Consider the following 11794-nt stretch of genomic DNA (forward strand, 5'->3'; position numbering starts at 1 on the left):
AAATATTGTGTATAGGTATATTCTGTAATTAAGTCATATCAAAATTGTCGGATTCTTCTCTTTTATTGCTTCTTTCTGTGTGAATCGTTAAGATTTTGGCACCATTTGAAATTGTGTCTAATAAGTGCTTGAACTGGTAAATTTATACTGTTTTGGTGGTGTATTTTTTTTTTGTAGAAATACAGAATAAAGCTTGGAAGAGAAGTTGAATATTTGGAGATTCTCGCTCAGCGCACTATACGCACTCAGCGCGACACAGTCGCTCAGTGGACAACACTCGCTTAGCGCGAACAAGTCACATGGAGAGCCTAATATCACGTGAAGGAGCGCTTAGCGTGTGACCACTTACTCCTTGCTCAGTGTGAGGTCGCGAAAAAATAATAAAATAGAGCTGTGTTTTTAAGGGAGAAAAGGAAGGGGGAATGATTATTCAGTTTTTTCATGAAATTATTCAGAACCCATAGAGAGAAAAAGGCTAGGGGTCATGATGTAAGCTCCATTGGAGCTTGTAGGCCTAGGATCTTCTTCATCAATGGATTCCTTTGCTTCTTGGAAGATGAATGGCAACAGAATGGAGAAGGAAGAGAGAAAGGAGACACCACTTCAAGGAGAAGATGAGTCTAGAAGAAGCTCACCACCATAGGAGGCCATGGATAAGAGCTTGGGGGAAGAAGGAAATGAATGAAGGGAGAGGAAGAGAAGAGCATGAAATTTTGTGCTCTAAATGAGCTTTGAAATCTGAAGTTTAATATTCAATTGATCAAAGTTAAAAAAATGCACACACATGACCTCTATTTATAGCCTAAGCGTCACACAAAATTAGAGGGAAATTTGAATTTCAATTCAAATTTTACTTGAATTTGAAATTGAATTTGTGGAGACAAACTTTGGAGCCACAATTTCACTAATTATGATTAGTGAATTTTAGTTATGGTTCAGCCCACTAATCCAAGATCAATTCCAAGATTCTCCACTAAGTGTGCTTAGGTGTCATGAGGCATGTAAAGCATGAAGGACATGCACAAAGTGTGACTATATGATGTGGCAATGGGGTGTAGTAAGCAAATGCTCACCCCCCTCTAAAATTTAATTGGATTGAGATTCTACCAATTCAATTAAATTTATTTCCCAACACACATCAAATATTCACTTAGTGCATGTGAAATTACAAAACTACCCCTAATACAAAAACTAGTATAGGTGCCCTAAAATACAAGAGCTGAAAAATCCTATATTTCTAGGGTACCCTACCTACATTATGGAGCCCTAAATACAAGGCCAAAAAATAATGAAACCTTAATCTAATATTTACAAAGATAAGTGGGCTCGTACTTAGTCCATGGGCCCAAAATCTACCCTAAGGCTCATAAGAACCCTAGGGCCTTCTCTTGCATCTCTGGCCCAATCTACTTTGAGTTTTCTATCCAATGCCCTTGCGGGGTAGGATTGCATCATTCCCTCCCCCTTGAAAAGGATTTGACCTCAAATCTCGAGGTTCTTGAAACTCTGGGCTTTTTTCCTCAACACCTGTAAAAAGAACAAAAACATATGTATTAGTGGTGTTTAGTATGTTAAAGTAAGGTAAGGTATGAAAACTCATTTCCTAGGAATCTTCCCATGAAGGAACATGGTTCCTCACCAACTCAATGAGTGGTGCTACAAGTATAGAAAAATATAGGGCAAACCTTTTGTAAAAGTTTGTTAAGTCATGGAAGCCCCAAATTTTTCTTACACTTGGTGGAGCGGACCACTCAGGAAGGACCTTTATTCTCTTAGGGTTCATGGGAACCCCTTGATCACAATTTAAAAAATTAACAAAAGTAACGCAATAGAACATACCTTTTTTTCTGTATTTTCATGTTGATTATTCCTACCAAAAAGTATGAAAAACCTAAGGTGTCCCATATGAGTACCTAAGTTTGTATTGAAACTAAAAATAAGAACAAACCCACCTAATGAGTCCCTATGTACACAAATCATGAAGATGTTGGGTGCATGAGTGATTTTACAAAAGAGTGTTGCACCACCCAAAGCATTCATCATACCACCTATTTTAGGGATTTGGTGCCTAATAATACCTATTTTGGGCACCAACAAAGCACAAGGATTTAAGCTCTTTCGAACCAAACCCTCATCCAACAACTCCTTTACTTGAGGAATAAACTCAAGCCTAAGAGGTGTGACAATGCTAACAAGTGTCTTTTTACAAAGGAGAAAAATGTGGAGGTTGTTTAAGAGGGGAAATTTCTTTAATATTTGTCTTTATTTCAAAATGTCTTTCCTTCTTAGCTAACCTCTTGGAGGAGACACTTACCTCCTTACACTCCTTCTTAACCATTAAAGGTTTTCCTGCTTCTTGGGGGTAGATTTCTTCACTAGATTCTTCCTCTTTTGCTTCTTCACTTTCACTAGAGGAAGGTGAAGTAGTAGCCTTATCTTGGCTACTATAAATGTCTTGGCTCCTCATAATCATGGTTTTCTTGGTGGAGCATTGAGAAGTAATGTGTCATCTTCCAAGACATTTAAAACACTTTATGGAGCTAGTCTTTTCTTGCATACTAGCCTTAGGGGGTTGTTTTTCTATTGTCTTCCCCTTATCATCATTGGGCTTAGAAGGTGTTGCCCCTAAGATGCCTAGACCTTGGTCTTTCTTTGGATAAGAATGATAGCCATAAGATTTTAAAGTAGGCTTTCTTTTAAGTTTTTGCTCTACCCTTATTTCCCAATCTAACTAAGCCTCTACATTGTCCTTCCCATGGAAGTATGGGAGTTTAATGTTAACCTCTTGAGGCTTTCTTTCATTTTCTCTCCTATGGGAGTGAGGTCTAAGATGTGACCTATGCCTTCCTTCATAATAGTCACGAAGTTCTTCACTTAGGCTCTTGCAAGAGTTATGACTACTATAGGAGGCATGTTTTTCTCTTTTCATTTCTTTCCTTATTTTTCTTCTTTCTTCTTCTCTTATTTTCTCTCTTTCATCTTGACTTATTTCTTCCACTCTTTTTTTTCCTTTTTCTTTTCTCTCTTGTTTTTCTTTCCACAAGTTAAGGGATCTCAACTCATCTAATATCTTGTACAAGGGGTCCTTAGGAGTAGAACCCTCACCATTAACACTAGATGAAGAATGAAGACTCATGTTATTGGTTCCCAAGTTATGGTTCTTTCTTGTTGGGGGTTTAAAAAAAAAAGGTAAAAGAAACTATGGTTGAAACTAGCCAAAATAAACACTAAAAGAGGTGTGAAAGATAAGGTAAAAACTAATTGGTAAAAGGCAAGCTATCTAGGCGGTTTGACAATGGAGGGTAAAGGAAATAAGCTATGAAAATAAGCAAGAAATTAAAGTGCAAGAAATGCAAACTAGGCATATCCTAAGAGTGTTTGGATGACCTCATTGAAGGTTCCCAACAAAACACTCACTATCCTAAGGGGAAATTGCCTAAAATTATTACACACAAATAGAAGTAGGGTGACCTAGCGGAGGCTCCCAACTTACTCCCAATCTAGCATGTGAAATTACAAAACTACCCCTAATACAAAAACTAGTCTAGGTGCCCTAAAATACAAGGGCTGAAAAATCCTATATTTCTAGGGTACCCTACCTACATTATGGAGCCCTAAATACAAGGCCCATAAATAATGAAACCTTAATCTAATATTTACAAAGATAAGTGGGCTCGTACTTAGTCCATGGGCCTGAAATCTACCCTAAGGCTCATAAGAACCCTAGGGCCTTCTCTTGCATCTCTGGCCCAATCTACTTGGAGTTTTCTATCCAATGCCCTTGCGGGGTAGGATTGCATCAGTTCATGCAAGAAGAAGAGAATTAGCCATTAGGAGCCATTTTGTCTCTTTCATCTCCATTCGTCTCCCCTTCCTTCACTCATCTTCACCCTTTTTGTAATTGTAAGCATTTCATGACAATGAGAGGCTAAATCACCCATTGTTGGGAGTTTAGCAACCAAACACTCTTAATGTAATGACTCTTACTATCTATTTAATGATATTTCAGTTTTATTGTCTCTTTCTTGTGCTTATTTTCATGCTTGTGGCTTGATCACCCATATTCATGCTATGTTTTAGGGTTTAGGACTTGGAAAATGCTTATGTCTTAAGAACTGGGAAAGTGCATCTAAATAATTCATTTCTAGAGATAAAATGGTGTTATTGATCCTGTTGTATGCATCTCCATTAATAGTGCAATTTGACTAGTTTCTCTCTTAAGGGATTAGGGGAGGAATTAGGTAAATCTGACTCTTTCATGTGAGGAATCATGACTAGGGTATATGAGTAGATGTAGGTGATAATTGGAATAATATTAAATAGAGAAAAATCATTAACATTGGATTAAGAGTAGTTTTGGTAGGCTAAGCCCCAACATATCCGTATTATAATCAGATTTTAGTGGACCCCAATGACCAAGAGAAGACTGCTTTCACATGCCATTTTGGTGTCTTTGCTTACAAAAGGATGCCATTCAGATTATGTAATGCACCAACAACATTTCAGGGGTGTATACTAGCCATTTTTACTGACATGGTAGAAAAATGCATCAAAGTGTTTATGGATGATTTCTTAGTATTTTGTCTTTCCTTTGACTACTGCCTAACCAATCTAGAGCTAGTGCTGAAGCATATGTTGAAGCGAATCTTGTGCTAAACTGGGAGAAGAGCCACTTCATGGTCCTGGAAGGGATAGTGTTGGGCCATAAGATCTCAGCTCGGGGGATCGAGGTGGACATAGAAAAAATTGATGTCATTGAGAAGCTACCTCCACCAATCAATGTAAAAGGCATCAGGAGTTTCCTTGGACATGTCGACTTCTATTGGCGGTTCATAAAGGATTTCTCAAAGATTGCCAAGCCATTAACCAATTTTCTCAACAAGGATGCAACGTTTAAACTTGATGAAGAATTCCTGGTAGTTTTTCAGACTCTGAAGGATAGACTTGTGTCTGCACCAGTGATGGTGGCCCTTGATTGGAGTAAAGAATTAGAGCTCATGCGTGATGCTAGTGATTATGCAGTTGGTGTAGTTCTAGGACAACAGAGGGATAAGATATTTCGTACCATCTGTTATGCCGCAAGGTCCTGAATGATGCACAACTGAATTATGCAACCACTAAGAAGGAGATGCTGGCCATTGTTTACGCATTAGAGAAGTTACGGTCATACTTCGTGGGATCCAAAGTCATTATTTTTACTTATCATGCAGTGATCAAATATCTTCTCACAAAGGTAGATTAGAAGCCAAGGTTGATTAGATGGGTACTTTTTATCTAAGAGTTTGATATAGTCATTAAAGACAAGAAGGGATCCAAAAACTAGGTGGCTGATCACCTATCTAGGTTGGTCAATGAAGAAGTCACTCAACAGGAGCTAGAAATCCGGGATGAATTTCCTAATGAATCCTTACTATCTGTGGGTGAAAGACCTTGGTTTGCAAATATTGCCAACTACAAAGCTACCGGTATCATTCCATATGATCTCAATTGGAAGAAGTTTCTCCATGATCCACGTTTCTATGTCTGGGATGATCTGTATTTGTTCAAAATTGGAGTGGATAATATGTTGAGAAGGTGTGTTACCAAAGAGGAAGCCAGAAGTATATTGTGGCATTGTCACAATTTCCCTTATGGTAGACACTACAGTAGTGATTGGATAACTACGAAAGTGTTACAAGCTAGATTCTTTTGGCCTTCAATCTTCAAGGACGCCCATGATCACGTGATTCATTATGATCAATGTCAGTGGATTGGAGGAATTTCTTGGAGGAATGAAATGCCATTGTAGAACATAATTGAAATGGAAGTATTTGACTGTTGGGGTATTGATTTTGTGGGCCCTTTACCATCCTTTTATGGAAATGAGTACATCTTGGTAGCTGTTGATTATGTGTCCAAATGGGTAGAAGTTGTGGCTGCACCAAAGAATGATGCCAAGATTGTCATCAAGTTCCTGAAGAAAAACATTTTCTCTCGCTTTAGGTTCCCAGAGTGCTAATTAGTGATGGGGCTTCACATTTCTACATTAGGTATTGGGGCATTATAATGTCAAACATAAGGTGGCTTCACCGTATCATCCCCAGACAAATGGCCAGGCAAAGGTGTCTAATAGAGAGCTAAAGAGAATTCTAGAGAAGATTGTTGCATCCTCAAGGAAAGATTGGACTGTGAAGCTAGATTACGCCTTATGGGCTTACAAGACTGCTTTCAAGACTCCCATTGGACTATCACCATTTCAGATGGTCTATGGGAAAGCTTGTCACTTGCCGGTAGAGATGGAGCACAAGGCTTATTGGGCTCTCAGATTTCTAAATTTTGATGACTCTCTATCCAGTGAGAAGTGGAAATTGTAGCTATTAGAGCTAAAAGAAATGAGACTCAATCCTCCATAATTTATAAGCAGAAGATGAAGGTGTACCATAATCAAAAGCTGCTAAAGAGGAACTTTCAGCCAAGATAGTAGGTGTTGTTGTTCAATTCCTGATTGAAGCTCTTTTCAAGAAAACTTAAGCCCAAATGGTCCGGCCTCTTCAAAATCAAAGATGTGAAGCCCTATAGAGCGGTTGAGCTGATGGATCCTACCTCAACTGACCTTGAGCGGAGTTGGATTGCCAATGGTCAAAGGTTGAAGATCTATAATGGTGGCAACATTGAGAGATTGACCACCATCATCCACCCCCAGGACTCATGAGGGCACCTTACGTCAAGCTAGTGACTTTAAAGAAGCGCTTACTGGGAGGCAATCCAAGATTTCTTACCTTAATTTTCTTTTCTTTGATTGCATAGTATGATTTTCTGTTATTTTTTAGGATAGTTGTGTTTTAATTTTCAATAATAACGTGTGGTTTTTGTAGCTCTAGGGGGTTGTGAAAATCTTAGTAATGTTTGCATGAGTGTGATTGATGAAGTGTTGGTGTAGGATCATTGATGTCTTTCTGAAAGAGTCACATGTGCTAAAGGCGCAAACTCGTGCTAAGTGTAACGACTCGCCTCATCGCTACGATATAACCATTCTAAATACCTCGAGAAATTCAATTTTTTTTAAAACTCCCTTAATTTGCTTATGAAAATAGAAGTAATTTTTGTCTTGACATACATTCACCAAACAAGACACCATCACTTGAGTGAACATATATATATATATATATGAATAGTAACTCAATACACGTTATACACATAATGGAAAGTAAATTTGTTCATACATATAATTAAAAATCTAAGCTTTACATCTTTAGTTGAACAAAAGGAATCATGAACCAACTATACAGGAGTTGATTAACAAAACACAACTCTCTCTCAAAATAATCCCAACGTCATCACGTCGGCTCAGCGGCTCCTCAACAGAATCTCACTTCCTGCACCCTACTGCTGTCATTTTGCTCCCACGAACAAGGTTCGCGATCATCACAGGTATCAACCACACGATACAAAATTGCAAGGGTGAGTTCATTATAAAAAGAACCAATACTAAATCCAAATAACCACAATTAGTAAGAGAACATAAACAAACATCATGAGCTCACACAATATTCATTAATCAACACACACATCCAACAATTATTCATCATCCATCCATGGATCCAATCAATTATGCTCAGAATGATGCATGCACCTGACCTTCACTCTCAGATGCAATGTGGTACGTACCATCCCCAAGGAAATAGCCTAAGCGTGTCCACACGACACCTCACTTAGGAAAACTATGCAGTAAGTGTCGAGGCCACCCTGTTGTGCATTGTAACCCCCCCCCCCCCAATGGTGATCAGCCTGGGCCAAAGGGAGTTCCCAAATCGAGTGACACACCCCTAGTATAAGTAGTCCTCCTCACAAGGAACTACAAGTACATACTACCATAGTTTATACTATTTCCCGTGTCATATAAGGCATGGAACATGGGCACCATCAAGTGCAAGGACCATGGATGAATTCAAGATCCTAAACATCCCCTCAGAGATGTTTAAACTTTTTAACCACTCTATTTTCCCCCACCAAGGACACCCGACAAGGTCAATGCACCCCCCATGAACATACACAACATACGATGTATGAACGTGAGCACCATCAAGAACAAAGACCATTGATGAATTAAAGATCCTAAACATCCCCTCAGAGATGTTTAAACTCTTTAACCACTCTATTTTCCCCCACCAGGGACATCCAACAAGGTCAATGCACCCCCCCACGAACATACACAACATCCAACGTATGAAACATGGGCACCATCAAGTACACTGACCACGGATGAATTAAAGATCCTAAGACATCCCCTCAGGGATGCTTAAACTCTTTAATCACTCTATTTTCCCCCACCAGGGACATCCAACAAGGTCAATGCACCCCCCTCATGAACATACACAACATGCATCATCTCAATGCATTTCCAACATCATCAACATTTCATTTCCATATCATTCTCAACATAAACATCGTCTCATCTCAATGACATTATCAACAACAACAACCTTATTCCATATCAACGTAATAATCAATAATAACATCAATTCATGTTGACCTGATAATCACTAACAACGTTGTCTCAAATCAATATCATCATAAATATCAACATCACCACATATCAATTTAAGTCATCAATAGAAACATCAACAGTAAGTTGCATTCCACATATACATATATCTTTCATGCCTGGGATTCACACTCCCCAGGTCTTCAGACAACACAAGTCTAATAAAGACAATAACGTTATTCATCAAAAATAAATATATCGCATCCCATTCGTCAAAAACATTGTTTTCTACAAACAAAAATAACATGCAACAGGGACAGACATATATTCCCATAGTTAGGTTCCCTGACCCTAACCGTGGCATCAAAACAGTAAATTTATAATAAACTCTCTTCACCTATTGTAAGCTCTCCTTCAGTTCTTCTTTGCGTCACTCAAAGGTCTCTCTCGTTCACGCTCGTCAGCCCAAATGCAAGTCTCTATATGTCAAATTGAAGGAAATTCAATATAGATTTCAAAAGCAAGGTTAATGACAACATTCGGGGTCAAATACCCCTGTCAAAACATAAAGGGATGAGGGGTATTTCGGATTCTACAAAAAGCAAACATCATTTTAAAATTCTGATCACGCCAATGTGACCAGGGTTCAGTGAATGTCACAAAAATAACCTCAATGTTATAAAAAGATAGCTTTTACAATGTCTCATTCTCTAGGGTTTTTCAAAGGAAGTGTAAAAACACCCTATTAAAGTACCCAACACATAAGGGACACTAAGAGGAAATCAAACTAACTAGGAGAAGCTTTAGAAGTCAAGATTACCTCAGAGAAACTTTGAAATTGAGGATTGGGGGATTTTCTCCACCGAATCCTCGAGGAGGATTCTGAGGATTCAGCTCTGATTAAAGTGTTCCTCTTGGTGTGGGGGTTCAACGGCAAGCAATGACAACTTACGGCGGTCACCGATGGTCTTGGGTGGTGGAAAATGAGGTTTTAGGGTTTGGGTGGCATTTTGGATAAGAGAAGAGTGAAAAATCATGTTTTTCACATTGAAAATGTATTTATAACTTGCAAATCTCTCTTAGCAAGCTCATCTTGCTAATCCGGAGTCCACTTTTCATGCTTAGTGCGAGAATTTGTGATTAGCACAACTTCCACTACACTATGGCTTGCTTAGCGCGCTCCTGCTCGCTCAACAAAATTCCCTCTCGGGTTGGAATTGCGCTTAGCATGCCATGCTCGCTTATCGAGAGACCAAACTTTGTTATTTTCAAAATCCCAATGGTCAAGCTGTGGAAAATTGTCTTAGGAAACTCAAGACAAAATTTGAAGATGATCCAGCGGTTAACGAATCCGAGATTGCGATTTTATTGAACTAGGTTTAGGTAAAATCTAAAATCTCATAATTTCAACTTAGCTCAACAAAACACCACATAACTCAACATCCACATCAAGAAATTCACACATAACTAATTCAAGGCATAATTCAACTCATTCAAGTCAACCATATAGTTAAATAACACAATAAATACAATTAAACATTGATTTATAACTTGTAATATTTCAGGGTGTTACACTAAACGCGTGCATCATGTTGCGAAAATCGTGCTTAGCGCATGACAACTCGCTAAGCATCAACCTCTCGCAAAGCGTGCCTAGTCATTCTAAGCCCAAATTCTTCTCTGTCTGAAGTTATTCTCCAGTTGGGCTAAGAGCACCTCCACCAGCACGCTAAGTGCGACTGACGTGCTAAGCCACTGCACGATTCTACAACTTACACCATTTAATTCGCTAAGCGCTACATCTCACGCTAAGCGAGCCTCCTATGCTCACCAAGCACGTGATAGCTCGCTAAGCGAAAGTTGCAGGTTAATTTCACATCAACTCTTGCTAAGCGGACCCATTAGCGTTAAGCCTAAAACCCTCTCGGGTTTAGAATTTCATGAATTGGGCTTAGCGAGCACACTCGCACTAAGCGCGAGCTCATTGTTAAAAAAAATTGGAAATTCAAAATAAAAATTGAAAGGGAAGACCATAGGATGTCATCCATGGTGCGCTAAGACAGCCACGCTTGCTAAGCGCGGGGACCATTAAAGCCACTAAAACTATCAGGTCGCACACTAAGCGAGTCATGCTCGCTAAGCGCGAGAGCCATAAGTGCACACAGTTCAAAAATTGCCCTAAACCCATTAACCCATTCCCCTTCCAGCTTCCTTTTCTTTTCTTTCGTGCAAACCCTTTGCAAACCTCCCTCCCTCACTTGACCAAATTCTTTTCCTCCCTCAACCTTCATTTTCTTTTTCATTCATGCATTCCCTCTTTAGCCTTCACCTACAAACTCTTCTTTTTATTAATTTAGCTTTTCGTTGCATTAGGTATTGATTAGTTTTTTTTTTAGTTATTCATTTTGTGTTTCAGTTATGGTTTCCATTTTTATTGTTCATTCTGCATTTGTATGCATGTATACATTATGCATTCCATTTATGTTCAATGTGTTGAGCTCGCTAAGCCATAGAGGTGGGCTTAGCGAGTTCATACGATCTAGGGAATCCCTTGCATTTCTAGGTTTTTTGATGAAATCGCTAAGTCGTCATCGCGTGCTTAGCGAGTTCATGCCATTCTGGATTACTCGCATGCATTTTTGGGTTTTGCGTTGAACTCGCTAAGCCAGCATGCAACGCTTAGCGAGTTCATGTGTTTTGTGCATATGTTCTTGAATTTCTGGGTCTTTGTTACATGTCATGCCTGAGCTTAGCACCAGTTGTGCGCTAAGCCCTAGTGTCTTTTCAGTACATCATACATGGGTTGTGCGCTAAGCCCCAGTGTCGTTTTGCATCCTGTATGTCTTTTTGTTTTTCTGCATGGGCTTAGCATGCACTCTCGCGCTAAGCCCTAGTGCCTTCTGATGTGTTGGTGCATAGGCTTAGCGCCCATCACGCGCTAAGCACCACACCTCAGAAGCTTGTGCTTGTTTTGCCTAGGGTTAGCATGCCACCACGCGCTAAGCTCAATTCTTTCTCTTTTCACAATTAGGCTTAGCGAGCACCTCACGCTAAGCCCAAAACACTCATTGTCTCACATTGGGCTTAGTGCACAACCTCGTGCTAAGCCCAACCCTATGTTTATGGCACTAGTGCTAAGTGCCCACATGGCGGCTTAGCGCCCACCATAATTTTGTTGAACTGGCGCTACGCGCCCCCATCCTATATTTTGATTTTCTTTTGCTTTCTTTCACTTGCTTTAATTAATTTTACTTATATTCTTATTGGTCCTGTTTTGTATTGTTTTTGCAGATGGCCTCAAAGAAGCGTCATGCGGGTCTCGATCGACCT

The sequence above is a fragment of the Glycine max genome, chromosome 4 (assembly GCF_000004515.6).
Source record: "Glycine max cultivar Williams 82 chromosome 4, Glycine_max_v4.0, whole genome shotgun sequence".
NCBI lineage: Eukaryota > Viridiplantae > Streptophyta > Magnoliopsida > Fabales > Fabaceae > Glycine > Glycine max.